Raw genomic sequence first — 15,425 nt, forward strand, 5'->3', positions numbered from 1 at the left:
TGTGTTTATACGACAAAACTTCACACTTTTTGAAGATGGACAGGTGTTCATAATTGGTTGTGTGGGTTTAAAATGCTTTCAAGTGTTTTGAATTGTTTATCCAGTGTTCTGCGGGATTTTGAATACATTCCAGTTTTTAAATGTGTTTATACTCCTCAACGTAATGCTGAGGGTGGGGGTGGATGGAGGGAAGGCGGGGGGGGGGGGGGGGGGGGGGGGGGGGCTATGGCGGTGGCGGGGTTGTTCAGTAAGTTTGCTTTTGAATCCATTTTGTCTAAGAAGAGGTCCTTCTCAACACAGCTGATATTGTAAATCACTTCCAACTCCGGCCCTAAGGCGGCGATTGAGAGTTCTGGGCATTCTGGCGCCCATTTCTGGGCGAGTTCACGTCATCCAACCCAAATCTCTGACGGCTGGGTCAATTCCATCAAAAAGCATTACAGTGTCAGAGGCATCCACATCGGGGGTCTGGCCAGCCTTGCTTTGCCTTCCGAAAGGTTGGATGTTCCCTCACATGCACGCACGGAGTTTCCCCTGGCTCCCGAAACTCAACAGCGCTGCTTTGGCCCTTTTGGTGCTTTTTGTGCAAGGACACCCAAGTCTCTCTGAACATCAACATCTAGGCTTCACGCCGTTTTAAAAGTATTCGACTTTTCTAACCTTACTACCAAAGCGAATTGGCTCACACTTCCTCACATTCTATTCCAAATGCCACCTTGTCACCCACCCACTTAACCCATCGATATCCGTGGTAACTTGACCGTGAAAAGGTCGCCGAATGCGTTATAGAAGTGCAAACTTCTTTACTTATAAAAACGTTGAGGTAACAGTACAGCTTTGATTCAGAAACGAGCAGCAGTTATACACAACTGTACACAAGCTCCTCTTGGTAATACTGAAATCCTGCGCATGCCTGCTCATACTCACACATGCTAAAGACATCTGTACATATAATCAAATAGGAAGTTGCTTACGAGAACACTATAACCATATCTTTTTGCAGCTTCTATGCATGCTCTTGATAGCTTCCATTTCCGACTAGCTTTGCATCATCAGCAATCAGCTCACTTGTAACAATAAGTAATTTTCATTTCATTTCATATATCTAAATGACTTAGATGGAGAAACAGAGAGCGCGACAAGTCGGCTCATTGAGCACAATTCAACCAAAAGATTTCTGGTGTCATCTTGGGCGAGCTTGGCTGGGTGTTTCCTTGCTGGCTTTTTTGGGCGAGATCCAGACCAGTATTCACCCACACTTAGTCGTTTGTTTTGGCCTTGGGGAGTTTCTCCCCAGTCTAGCCCACAATTAGAAGTCTTTTTCCACAGTGGGGAGCTGAGCCCACCAACGAGACATCATCCTCAGAAATCGGGTGCCACTTTGAAACGGTGCCCCGATCTCGAAGTGAGCTTGAGGGTTCCCTACGACCCTCACCCACGGGCAAAGCTATCCCCTCAGACATGGGCAGTATCTCCCGCCTCAAGTGAGGATACCCTTTGGGGTCGCTGAGGGCACCCCTTTTCAGGTACTTTCATACCCCTTTTCATACCCTCTTCAAACCCCCACCCTTCATACCCCCCTTCATAGCCCCACCTTCAAACCCCCACCCTTCATACCCCACTCTTCATCCCCTCCTCGCCCCCCCCTTTCATGGGTATGGCCCTCCTCAAGCCCAAACCTTGACCGTGCCAGCTTGGCACCTGGGCAGTGTTGCTGGCACCCTGGCAGTGCCAATCGAATTGCTTCCGAGCCCTTCGAGTGACCATCACGACTAATCTCCGCCTGTGGAGACCAGAACTAATCAGCATCCAGTTGAGGCTTTGCCGGTGTGACCGGTGACTCTCAGGGCCTGGTGATTGCGGTGTCATGATGGTCACCATATTTAAATGAGTCATTATCATTACCTGGATTATGCCGGGCGAGGGCGAGATCCAGATTTGCCGGGCGAGTGATTCATGATCGGCCCGGCGTGAAGGCCAATTTGGGCCTCTCCTGGGATTCACTGGCCCTGCCGGGCACTGTGCCAGGTGCAATGGGGTGGGTGAATCGCGTCCATTGTAAAAAATTGATGTCCCAGCACTGATCCCTTGCAGGACTCCACTTGTTACAGCCAATCAACCTGAAAATTTCCCGTTTATCCTGACTCTTGGCATCCTGTCCACTAACCGAACCTCCATCCTTGTTGATCTATTACCACCAATTGCACGAGCCTTCGGGCGTGATTAATACAAACATTTCAATGTAATCTGGGGCGCGTTTGGAGGCGTGTTCCTCAAAGTCGCATTGGCAAAATTGCAGCCAGTATTCAATGGCACTTAGTGCCGAAAATGAGGCCACACGAACTTCTCATCATTATTGGCTGTCTCAGTGTCTGATTGGTCTGACTCGGCCTGCAGCTTCTCGCAGCTAACAAGGGGGAGCTGCTTTTAAATTCTCCCTTACCACCCACTCCAGACAACACACAGTATGGCAGCACGCAGACCTGCTCCCCGCTTTGGGGATGCCGACATGGCCAGGCTTCTGGATGCTGTGGATGAGAGGCGGGACACCCTGTTCCCGCCGCCCCCCCCTCCCCCCGAGGGGATTGGAGGACCAGCAGCAGGGTCACCAATACCGCCTGGGAGGCAGTGGCTGTCAGTGCGGGCAGCATGACCAGGAGGAACGCCGTCCAATGTCGGAAGAAGCCCAATGATCTCCACCGAGCTGCAAGGGTAAGTTATCACCTCTTTCCTGGCATCAGTTCTATGTGCCACCCTTCAATTCCCTAACCGCCCCTCCACCACACAAATCACTGACTAACACCTTGCAACCCCGCCATCACATCCAATCTTCGTGCATTTCCTCAGAACCCCCAGGCACCCACCTGCACAATCCCTCATATCCAGTTGCGGTGCCACACATGCCACATGCTATAGGCCCGCCTGACCAATCAAATGTGCAGCTCACAATGCCCCCTCTTTGTCCCCGCAGGAAAAGATAGTCCATAATAAACAGGAAAGGGCTAAAATGGGGGGGGGGTGGAGTCTCAGAGTTCCCAATCCTCTCCCCCTATGAGAAACAGGCCCTGGAGATCGCAGGGTTGTCTGAAGAGAAAGCAGTCATTTCATTTCATTTTCATTTTCATTGACAGCGAGGTTAGCCTGTTCCGCAGAGGTGAGGATCCACTACACCTTCACCCAGGTGACTTGTCTCAAGTGAATTATTCATGTCAGAGAAAATGATCCTTCCCCCTCACTAACCACATGTTTCACAGGATCTCCATCTGATGGGCCGGGCCATCTGGAGTTGTTCCCCACCCTGCCACCCAAAAGACCACATCGGAGGACATCTCCAAGGAGACCACCATCGAGGCATCACAGTTATCACCCTCATCCTCCACCAGCACAGAGGCACACACCTTGGTGGGCGATATCAGTGGCCAGACTTCCAGGGAACAATCTGGTGAGCACCACACAGTTGCTGATTCACATCAGGGGGAGGCAGGAACATCCAAGGGAGTCAGCAATCGGAGCTCTGCAGGAGCCCAGGACTCTGCTGGGTCCCAGTCAGATGCCGAGCCTCTGGACAAGGTTCCCGCAGAGCTAATGCAGATAATAGGCTAGAGCTGTGACATTCAGGAGGGTCGTCAGGTACATTCCAGCGACTGCATAGGAGTCCCAAAGCCTTCAGTCACAGGAGATGTTGCTGACATGCGTGGAACCAAGCCAAGGATGACCAACACTGTGGAAAACCGGAGCACGACGTTTTGATTGGTGGTGTCCAAGACATGGCTCAGTCTGTGTCGACCATGACTGAGCACCTCAATAGCATAACTCAGTTGCTGAGGGATGTGTCTCGTACGCAGGTGGGCATTGTCGAGGCACCCCAGAGCATGGCCCTGTCACTGAGGAGCATCATTGAAGGTGTCGACGATGAGGAGCCACCAGGACAGGCAGCGCCAGATGAATCAGAGGCCCCTGGAGCACACTCCAGCTGAACCTCCGTACCATGGTGTCCCCAGGATCCTACGGGTACTGTCACTGAGGAGTAAGCACTGGAGGCCAACCTGGGGCCTCCCACCAAAGAGACAACAGCCGTCTCCAATTCTTCCAACTCCCCCCCTCCTGACACTGTGCATCTCAAGGGCAGCAGGCAGAACAGGGTGTACGGCGATGCCAGTGGCATCGGTAAGTCAGCCGGGGCCCTCCAGAGGACGTTCGGCAAAGACATCAAAGGCCATAGGGCATGGAGAGCAACAAGCTGCCTCCACCTCTGATTTGTATCCTGGGGTCACACCCTGGGGTCACACCTCGACGTAGCAGTAGACCATGAACAATATGAACGATCAAAACGATTGAGGAGCACTGGGTGGGCTCTGGGGTAGGGGGTCACTATCTCTAGGTATGGGGAACGGAAACATCAAATGTTCACTATTAAAAAATGGAACACCTGATATATGTGTCATGTTAATTTTCACAACAGGCCTGCCTTCCCCTCAAACATCTGTTGCCCTCCATTCCCCCGACCCTTGCTCCCCGGGCACTCTGGTCCAAGATCAAACCCCCCCGATGCACATCCCGTTCAGAGGATGGGTGTGAGCGCACTGTCAGCAGAAAGACAGAGTCAGACTTTTGCAGAAACTGGGGGTTACCAGAGCCCCACTGTCTCACTCCCAAGACGGAATCTTCTGCAGCACATGCTGTCCGTCGTCTCATTGGAAGACCAACGACGCGTGTACACCTTGGGGCGTCCTTGGTTCCCCCACCTCTGGGTTCCTCCTCAGTCTGATGGGCAGCCAGGTCTTCAGGGTGTGTGGCAGCCCCATGCACATGGGGTGCTGTCTCCAGGGACTGCGTCATCTCTGCTGCTGCCTTCTCCAGCCGCTGCCCGCCTCGGCTGCCATCAGCAACACGTGGGCAGCCGGTGCGGGACCAGCTGATATCTGGAAGGAAAGAGACCGACAATCAGTTAGGGCCTCCACCCCAGGACCATCAAATCCCACAATCCCCCCTCCTCGCCCCTCCCATGACTGCCCCGCCTTCTGAGAGTGCCATCCAGCGAATCAGTTGTGCTGGCAAACCTCGCTCTGCACACTCAACCCCGGACACATCAGGAGCCCCTAGACCCAGACCTCTGCCAGGAAATTTGGGAGACGGTGCTCAGGTGCCCTCCCCTGATTCACACACTTACCCTATGGTCACGAGGATATCCCAGTGCTGAAGTCCAGCTCTTTAGTGTTTGATTGTGAGCTGCTGCCTCTATGGTGCTGACGCTTCTAGAGTCAAGACACACTGTTGAGACTTCAAAGGTTCCTTGAAATTCTATGCACTAATCATCCTCTGAGACATGGCACATGTACCCTGGAATAGGCACTTGAAGGTTGAGACTATTTTGTTTATTAAACGGTCAACAGTAACAAAGATTTAAAAATCAACTACACAACATTCCACATATCACACAGACCATTAAACAACAAGAAAACATAATTGTTTCATATTGGTACCAATACACAGCTATATCAGCTCATTTTCACAAAAAAACCAAACACACGATATCACCCCTCGCAGGTTCCTCAACAGAAATGGAGGATAAGTCTGAGAATGTGTTATCATGTCGAGAACACCATTGTAGAAATGATCTGGCCATCAATGTGTGACTTGTTCCACGTATCGATGCCATTCTCCGTCTAGAAGCTGTAGATGTGCAGGCCTTCCCACACGACCCAATCTCACCAGAACTAAATCCCGGCATCCACATATTCCACTGATGCTCAAGGTGTAGTTGAACATCTTTGATCCGCACTGTGATTAACCCGCGGTGATGTGCCAGTTACATGCAGCAATCACCACACCAGCAACAAAAGCATCAGCAATCTGCAAAAGCATTTCTTCAATGGCATCATCAGGCGGCTCATTTGGATCAATGTCGCACATCGGGTCCCACAGTGTCTTCTTGCTTCAAACCGGATTGCCTTCGGGACTCATGCGTCCCCCTGAGCTTGTGCTCCAGGAACCAGGTATCTTAGAATAAATTAGCTTTCTTTCCAGTTACAGAAAAGGAAAGAAACAGCAACAACAGCCTCCAAGGCATCTGCGACCACCAGCAGGAGCAAGCAACAACACAACCTGCAGGTGTGAAGTGCTAATTCGTCATTTGCAATTGCCTTTAGCTGTGAAGCCAGAGGCTGGTCACAGTCAAAGGGAGTGAAATTAACTTTCAGCAATGAAGCAAGAGCAGGGCTCTGTTTGATGGGGCAGGCAGACTGCAGGTGTGGTTGCCACTGTTATGTCTCCACAATATTAAAAGGTGCATTGAAGGCCTCACAGATGCAAAGCCCCTCCATGGACAACCCCAGACCTGAAAAGCTTCAGCCCCCAACCAAGCCGAACTCCCCCCACTGCCCGAGCACTTGGCCCGACCTCTGCTTGAACTGAAGATGGGAGAGACGGTGAGGATCCAGCAAGAAGGGATCCGGAATACTGCTGTTGTCACAGGAATCACAGGAGAGAGAAACAAAGGTCATACATAGTGCAGACTCCAAGTGGACAGCAGTACAGGAGAAACTGGAGACTCCTACGAAAAACAAGTGAAACGCGACCCTGTTCTGAACCAGAAAATGTTGCTGAAGATCAAGGAGCAGAATCCACCAGTGAAGCAATGGAAAACTATCGAAGGAGTGCAAGTGATACAACTCTGTCACCATTCAGAACATCCGGTGGAAGAATTGTGAAAAAAACCACAGAAATACAGAGATGAGTAAAATACAAAACAGATTGATCAAAACAGAGTGTGAAAGAGTAGATAAGACGCTCTATGTAATTGAGTAGGCTATAGATGCAGCCTATTTTGTTCGAGAAACTAGCCTGAAATGCTGTGTTTTAAAAAAAGGAAATGTCATGATAATAACTGTTTATGGTTGTGGACTCCAGTGTTAGATACAATAAGGCACACTCTGTACTACATGGTGTCATCTGACCTCGGGGTGATCGAAGGTCAGCTAGCGCATGTTAGCGAAGGTTGTAACAAGGCTGCAGGTTCTTTGCTTTTGTGTGTTCATGTTATGAAAATATTTGTTATGAATAAAGTTAGTTCAGTCGCAATGATGTTGGTTGTCGTGAATCATAAAAACAAGACAGCCAGCACTATATCTGCCATGAGGGTTAGGACATGCAGGGGTGTTTGTTCCTGTCCGAATATCTCTTGCTACCTCTGGTTGTGGAAGAGTGACGGAAGTATGTTAGCAAGTACCTGAGGCTACAGTGCACTTGGTAGGATACGGCATTTGAAGATGCGCTCACTGACCTTGATCACTTGTGTGAGCTCATTGAACTTCTTGCAGCACTGCATGCCAGTCTTTTGGACTTGGCCTCTGGCAATGACCTCCACAGCTATTTGGTTTCAATACCTTCTGGTCAAGTGTCAGGGGCGCTTCCTTGCCCCTTGCAGATTCAGGACATTGCTCCTCCTTACCACTTCCTCCACCAAGTCCTCAAGTGCAACAGCCAAAAACTGGTGCCTGCTTTCTCCCTTATTGTGTCATTCGTCACTCTTTCCCAGGTCACATTCTCTTCAAGCATGACTTCCAGTGCCTGCTCCTGCCACAATCCATTTCCCTTTTTAGGAGAAAGAAAAATGTGCATTTATATACCCAATGTCTCAAAGCACTTTTCAGCCAATTAAGTATTTTCTGAAGTGCAGCCACTGTTGAATTGTAGGAAACACAGCCGCTAATTTGTGTAATGATATGTAGAATATCATTTGCGTATAATTTAATAACCGAACTATAAGTAAAGATAGGTGCCATACGCATAGACTGAGATTTTAGCATCCGACCACTAGGTGGGATGACGATCGGAGAATGTTACTGGAACACACGAGGTGTGCAGCAGAGTGTGGTTAGCAGGCGTAGAGTCCAGTCGCATATAGAGTAGCTCTTTAGTCAATAGTAATTAATACTAGTTAATCATAATTATTTGGATTTAGTCATAGTGTCAACTGTACACATTATATATACACTTCACATCATAGAAAACTTTATAGTTTTTAGTTAGTTAATAAGTGGTTTTGTTCTTTAACAAAGCCACATGTTCTCTAACTGATTCGACCACAAAGACATCACCATCCGTGAATGTAGAGAACATTGCAATTTGCATTCAGCAAACTCCCATAAACAGTAATGTGAAAATGACCTGATAGTCTGTTTCTATTCTGATGTTGATTGAGGGACAAATATTGGCCAGAACACGAGAGATAACACTCCTGCTCTTCAAAATATTGCCATGGAATCTTTTTATCCATCTGAGCAGGCATGCAAGGCCTCAGTTTAAAATCTCATCCGGGGTAGCACAGTAGCACAGTGGGTAGCACTGTTGCTTCACAGCGCCAGGGTCCCAGGTTCGATTCCCAGCTTGGGTCACTGTGCGGAGTCCACACGTTCTCCCCGTGTCTGTGTGGGTTTCCTCCGGGTGCTCCGGTTTCCTCCCACAAGTCCCAAAAGACGTGCTGTTAGGTAATTTGGACATTCTGAAATCTCCCTCTGTGTACCCACACAGGTGCCGGAATGTGGACACTAGGGGCTTTTTCACAGTAACTTCATTGCAGTGTTAATGTAAGCCTACTTGTGACAATAAAGATTAGTATTATTAGAAAATGCCACCACTAACGCTGCAGTTCTCCTGCAATGCTGCACTGGAGTGTCAGCCTTGATTTTCCTGCTCAAACCCTGGAGGAGGGCTTGAAGCTGGAACAAGGGCTGGTTTAGCACAGAGGGCTAAACAGCTGGCTTGTTATGCCGAACAATGCCAGCAGCGCGGGTTCAATTCCCGTACCGGCCTCCCCGCACAGGCGCTGGAATGTGGCGACTAGGGGCTTTTCACAGTAACTTAATTGAAGCCTACTCGTGACAATAAGCGCTTATTATTATTATTAGGTGACTCAGAGACAAATGTGCCACCAACAGAGTGACGGCTGACACATTTGAAGAGGCACAAGCTTGAATTAAACAGCACAAGCCAGCTTTAAGTGGTGCTAACTGTAGTGATAGGCATGTGCACATCAATGCATATAGTTGTCTATCAATGTTTATACTCATCAGTGTGACCTTCAACCAGCGGGTGGCGATAGAGATACACCATGTGACTCAAGAGATTCGTCAGTTGGTAGTAAGTCGTACTAGAGGACAGTTGCACCAGACGTAGCTCCAGGAAAATTCACTGGATTCATTTATTTTGTTACCGTTTGTACCATAGTTCATTAGTTATCTTTCCAAGTGTTCATCTTGTTAATAAAACTATCTTACTAATCAGAGAACTAGATGTTCTGTGTACATCTGCACTACAGCCACAATACAGAATATGACACTAGCCACTCATGATACTGCACCCCACCCCACCCATCCCCCCACACACACACACCCCGACTCCTCATGTATCAGTCAGTTGACAATGCGGTTAACACAGAGGTCATTTAAATCAGCAGGCACGTGGAATTGGTGTGCTGTCTGCATTGCAATCAAAAGGCACGGTTTATTTGCACATTGCCATACCGGTGTCTATCCAAATTAGCCTTCCAAGTTCCTAAGGCAGTTTAGGATGGGACAATATTTCCTTTTAGCTTCTGGCATGGCCAGAAAATTATGTTGATTAGATGCCAGGTTTCTGATATCCCGTCTAGCTTCCATGCTGGTGGCAAAATTTGGAAAATTACCTCAGCGTTTCTTCAACCTGAAAGAAGCTTGCCCTGAGGTTAGTTGTGCTTTATTGATGTTTTATTGTCTTGATGCAAACTATGTAATTTTTTTGCGCATTCCAAGAATTATTATTCTGCAGCAACATTCTTTCCACATCTGAGCACCGACTGCCATTAGCCAATCCTCCAACTCAGCTGAAAAGGAGTGTTGATGAAGTGGCAGGATGAAAACAGGCACTCAGTGGATGCTGCACTTAATTTTCGAGTCCAATTTTAGCCCATAATTTTTGGGGAAAATTGTTGTTTACCGTGATTTTAACTTGCCTGGAGGTGCTCAAACACAGACTGCAGTGAGGCCTTTAAGTGTCGAGAAATCTATCTACTTCTTTCTAGGCCCCCATAGCCTTTTTATGGCTGGGAATGCCACAAGTTCACCACTCTCTTAGCAAAGAGATTGCTTCTCACCTCAGTCCTAAATGGCTGTATCCTGAGACTGTGACTCCTTGTTCTCGACCTCCCAGCCAGAGGAAACAACATCCTTACATCCAATCTTTCCACCCCTGATATTTCACCAGGTGGTGATGTTCCCATTTATCTGCTGCCCTTGTCCTCCTAGATGGTAGTGGTCATGGGTTTGAAAGTGCTGCCTCAGGAGCCTTGATGAGTTACTGCAGTGTACCTTATAGAAGGTACACACTGCTGCTTCTGTGTGGCAGTGGAGGAGGGAGTGAATGATTGCAGAAGGGATGCCAATCAAGCGGGCTGCTTTGTCCTGGATGGTGTCGAGCTTCTTGAGTTTTGTTGAAGCTGCACTCATTCAGGCAAGTGGGGAGTATTCCAACACACCCCTGACTTGCGCCTTGTAGGTGGCAGACAGGCTTTGGGTGTCAGGAGGCGAGATACCCGCCGCAGGATTCCTAGCTTGTGACCTGCTGTTGTAGTCACAGTATTTATATGGCGAATCCACTTCAGCTTATGGTCAACGGCAACCTCCAGGATGCTGATAGTGGGGAATTCAGTGACGGTAATGCCATTGGATGTCAAGGTGGCGATTGTTTGATTCTCTCTTATTGGAGATGGTCATTGCCTGCCATTGCCTGGCATTTAGGTAATGCGAATGCCACTTACTACTGGTCAGCCCAAGCCTGGATATTGCCCATGTCCTGCTGCATGTTCACGTGGACTGCTTCAGTGTCTCAGGAGTCGCAAATGGTGCTGAACACTGTGCGGTCATCAGCGAACATCCCCACATCTGACCTCATTGATGAAGCAGCTGAAGATGATTGGGCCTCGAACACTACCCTGAGGAACTCCTGCAGCGATGTCCTGGGACATGTGACTCCAGACCCACAGCAATATGGTTGACTCTTAAATGCCCTCTGAAATGGCCGAGTTCAAGGGCAATTAGGGATGGGCAACAAATGCTGGCCCAGCCAGCGACACCGACATCCCCGAATGAATAAAAATGAAACTGCTTGCTGCATCTGCATGCTTGCTTTCAATACCTGGTGAACAAGGACACCCAGATCCCTTTGTGCATCAACATTTCCCAACCTATCCCATTGTACCATTCTGTTTTTCCTACTAGGGTCGACAACTTCACATGTGTCCACGTTATACTGCACCGGCCATGTATTTGCCTACTCACTCAACTTGTCGAAGTCACCTCGACGCCTATAACATCTTCCTCACAACTCATTCCACTTAGTTTTGTGAGGTCAGCAAACTTGGAAATGATACATCCGATTCCTTCATCCAAATCGCGAATAGCTGGGGCCCAAGTACTGATCCCTGCAGTACCTAGTAGTCACCGCCGTCCACTCAGAGAAAGACCCATTCATTCCAACTCTGGTTCTTGTCTGCTAACCAATTTTCAACGCAAGCCAACATATTACCCCCAATCCCATGGGCTTTAATTTTGTACACTAACCTTTTATGTGGGACTTTATCAGAAGCTTTCTGAAAATCCAAATACACCACATCCACTGGCTCACCCTTATCTATTGTCCTTGTTGCCTCCTCAAAAAACTCCAGTAGGTTTGTCAAACATGATTTTCCTTTCATAAATCCATGTTGACTGTCTATTCTATAGATACTTTGTAAGTGTCCTTTTATAACATCCTTTATAATAGATTCTAGCATTTTCCCGATTACTGGTATTAGATAACCAGTCTGCAATTCCCTGTTTTCTCTCTCCCTCCTTTTTTTAAATAGTGGATAACATTTCCCACCCTCTAAACATCTGTGACGGTTCCAGAATCTACAGAATCTTGGAAGAGGACAATCCAAGCATGAATTAATTCAGTGGCCACTTTCTTTAGTACCCTGGGATGTAGATTATCAGGCTCTGGGGATTTATCAGCTTTCAGTCCCATTAATTTCCTAGCACTTTTTTTCACTAATATTAATTTCCTTCAACTCTTCCTTCTCACTTACCCTTGCTTCCCTAGCGTTTTTGGAGAGTTATTTGCGTCTTCTTCTGTGAAGACAGAACTAAAGCAGTTTGTTTAATTGCTTAGCCATTTCCCTGTTCTAGAGCATAGAACATTGAACAGTACAGCACAGAACAGGCCCTTCGGCCCTCGATGTTGTGCCGAGCAATGATCACCCTACTCCATTACCAATTCTAATGTTTTGGACTGCAATGGACCGACAATTGTCTTCACTAATCTTTTTTATTTTTACGGCCTTATAGAAGATTTTACAATCCACTTTATATTCCTTGCAAGTTTACTCTCATGCTCTATTTTCCCTTCTTCATCAATCTCTTGGTCCTCCTTTGCTGAATTCTAAGCTGCTTCCAATCCTCAGGCTGACTATTTTTTCGAGCAACTTCATATGACTCTTCTTTGGACCTAATCCTAGCTTTTAAATTATTTTGTTAGTCATAGTTGGACCACTTTGCCAGTTGCGTTTTGGCACCAGAAAGGAGTGTGCAGCTGTTGGAATGCATGCATTAATTCTTTAAGTATTAGCCATTGCAGACCCGCCATCATTGCAGATCTACCATCAAGCCTTTCAATGAAGTTACCAAATCTATCGCAGCCAACTCACCCCTCATACCTTGATAGTTTGTTTAGATTTAGGACCCTAGTTTCAGTTTCCAGCCGATATGGGGCAGAATAAGTCTGGGCCAAAGTTTTTGTCTCCCCATGACAAAGAATGATTCCTATTTATTTTGTCCATTTATTTTCACTATCAGGATTCCAGCATTATCCGCTTCAAGCAGGAAGGCTAGACTCATGTGCAGCCCTCTTTAACCAGATTTGAATGTTGGGATACCAATGGTTTGTCATAACACCTTACTTTTCCCAGCAACCATTATTCCTTCAACCTTTCATCAATAAATAACTTCCATTCATTTGTTTAAGAAGATTCCAAGTCTTAAGTGGTTGCAAAGGCCAGCAGCTGTGTAAAAGTGGCCCATTAAATCCTACCGAATAATTAGTTGAGAAGCATTGTCGGTTAATAATTCCACTTTCACACGGGAGTTCTGCATGCAAGGCAATTATTACTTATCTGGGCATTGCAAAATCCTAGTGACAGACATTTCAGTTTACATTTTCTGTTTTCAATATTATTTTGGCCATGTACTGGGAATTCTGTGTGACTCTCCTCCTGACTCCCCAAAGGCTGCCCACCGTCCACCAGAACAAGTCACAAATGTACATAGAACATACAACATACAATGCAGAAGGAGGCCATTCGGCCCATTGAGTCTGCAACGACCCACTTAAGCCCTCACTTCCACCCTATCTCCTAATCCAATAACCCCTTCTAACGTTTTTTTAGTCACTAATGGCAATTTATCATGGCCAATCCACCTAACCTGCGCATCTTTGGACTGTGGGAGGAAACCGGAGAACCCGGAGAAAACCCACGCACACACGGGGAGGACATGCAGACTCCGCACAGACAGTGACCCAGCGGGGAATCGAACCTGGGATCCTGGCGCTGTGAAGCCACAGTGCTAATCACTGTGCGACCATGCTGCCCACAAAAGTCATCACAGTCCCAAACGACCAGAGGCTGCTTTCCCCTTTGAGGGGGAGAGCTGACCAGTGGTGATTTAACTTGAGGATCGGCATACCTCAGGGGAGGTTGAGAAGGTGGGGCCTTCATGAATAACCTCAGCCGGCATGGGACTTGAACCCACGCTGCTGGCCTTTCCCTGTATCACAAACCAGCTTCCTAGCCAAGTGAGCTAAAACAGCTCCCAAATGTAATGGAATACTCTCCGCTAGCCTGGAAGAGTGCAGCTCCAACAATACTGAACAAGCTCAACACCATCCAGGATGCAGCCTGCTTGATTAGCACCACATCCACCAATTTGAACCTTCACTCCCTCCACCACCAACGCGCAGTGGCTGCAGTGTGTACAATCTACAAGATGCTCTGCAACAACTCACCAAAGCTCATTGCAAATCTGTAAACTCTTCCACCTGAAAGGGCAAGAGCAGCAGATGCATGGAGACGCCACCACCTGCAAGTTCCCCTCCAAGCCACTCATCATCCTGAATTGGAAATATATCACCGTTTTTTCACTGTAGCTGGGTCAAAATCCTGGAAGTAACCCCCCCCCCTCCCACTTACTGTGATGTGGTTGTACCTGCAACATATGGGTGCAGCCATCACCTTCCCAAAATCAAATAGGGATGGGCAACAAACACTGGCCTTGTCAGCAAAATTCACACCCCATGAAGAAAGGAAAACAAAGCTTGAGATTTTAAACAGCATCAGTTCAATTATTTCTCAAGAGACTCTTTTTCTTGCCATCATAATTTTGGAGAATAGAACCTCCAGTAGGGCTGCATAATTGGATGCACTCAGTCTTACAGGAAAGTGGCAACTTAAGGGCTGATTTCACAGCAGAGGTCCGGCAACAATATCCCTTTCAAGCGTGCAGGCATGCCTTGTGTCAGAAGAGAACAGAACAGACCTTATCGCGGTACTCTGACCTCAGAGTGGAATGCACTAGGAGTGTGCGAAGTGTATGATATCCAACGGAGCAGCAGATTTAAAGAGTTTGCTAACACTATTTTAGAACATAGAACATAGAACAGTACAGCACAGAACAGGCCCTTCGGCCCTCAATGTTGTGCCGAGCCATGATCACCCTACTCAAACCCACATATTCACCCTATACCCGTAACCCAACAACCCCCCCCCTTAACCTTACTTTTTTTTATTAGGACACTACGGGCAATTTAGCATGGCCAATCCACCTAACCCGCACATCTTTGGACTGTGGGAGGAAACCGGAGCACCCGGAGGAAACCCACGCACACAGGGGGAGGACGTGCAGACTCCACACAGACAGTGACCCAGCCGGGAATGGAACCTGGGACCCTGGAGCTGTGAAGCATTTATGCTAACCACCATACTACCCTGCTGCCCCTTTGCACATGAGAAAGCCATCAGCAGGATTTGTGCCCTGAATGGAGCTGCTTCAACTGTATTGTAAAGGCACTGTGTACCACACACTTTCACTTCAAACAGCTATGCATTATCTCGGACACATTCTGATCATTTGGAAACACCTTAGCCTCTCACACAACCACGGGAAAACCTATATTGGTGCTTGTCATACCTTCCCATTTCTAAGAGTATCTTCCACTGGTGTAGGTCATTTAATAGGGAATGTGTTGCTCTCAAACAGCCCGCTCACTGACTCATGTTTTAGTTGGAAGGGTGGTCATTTGAATAGCAATGTCAAAACATTTTAGAATTACAGCAATTCAATCTGCTATAGCACGCA

Source organism: Scyliorhinus canicula, chromosome 2 (genome assembly GCF_902713615.1).
Source record: "Scyliorhinus canicula chromosome 2, sScyCan1.1, whole genome shotgun sequence".
NCBI classification, from domain to species: domain Eukaryota; kingdom Metazoa; phylum Chordata; class Chondrichthyes; order Carcharhiniformes; family Scyliorhinidae; genus Scyliorhinus; species Scyliorhinus canicula.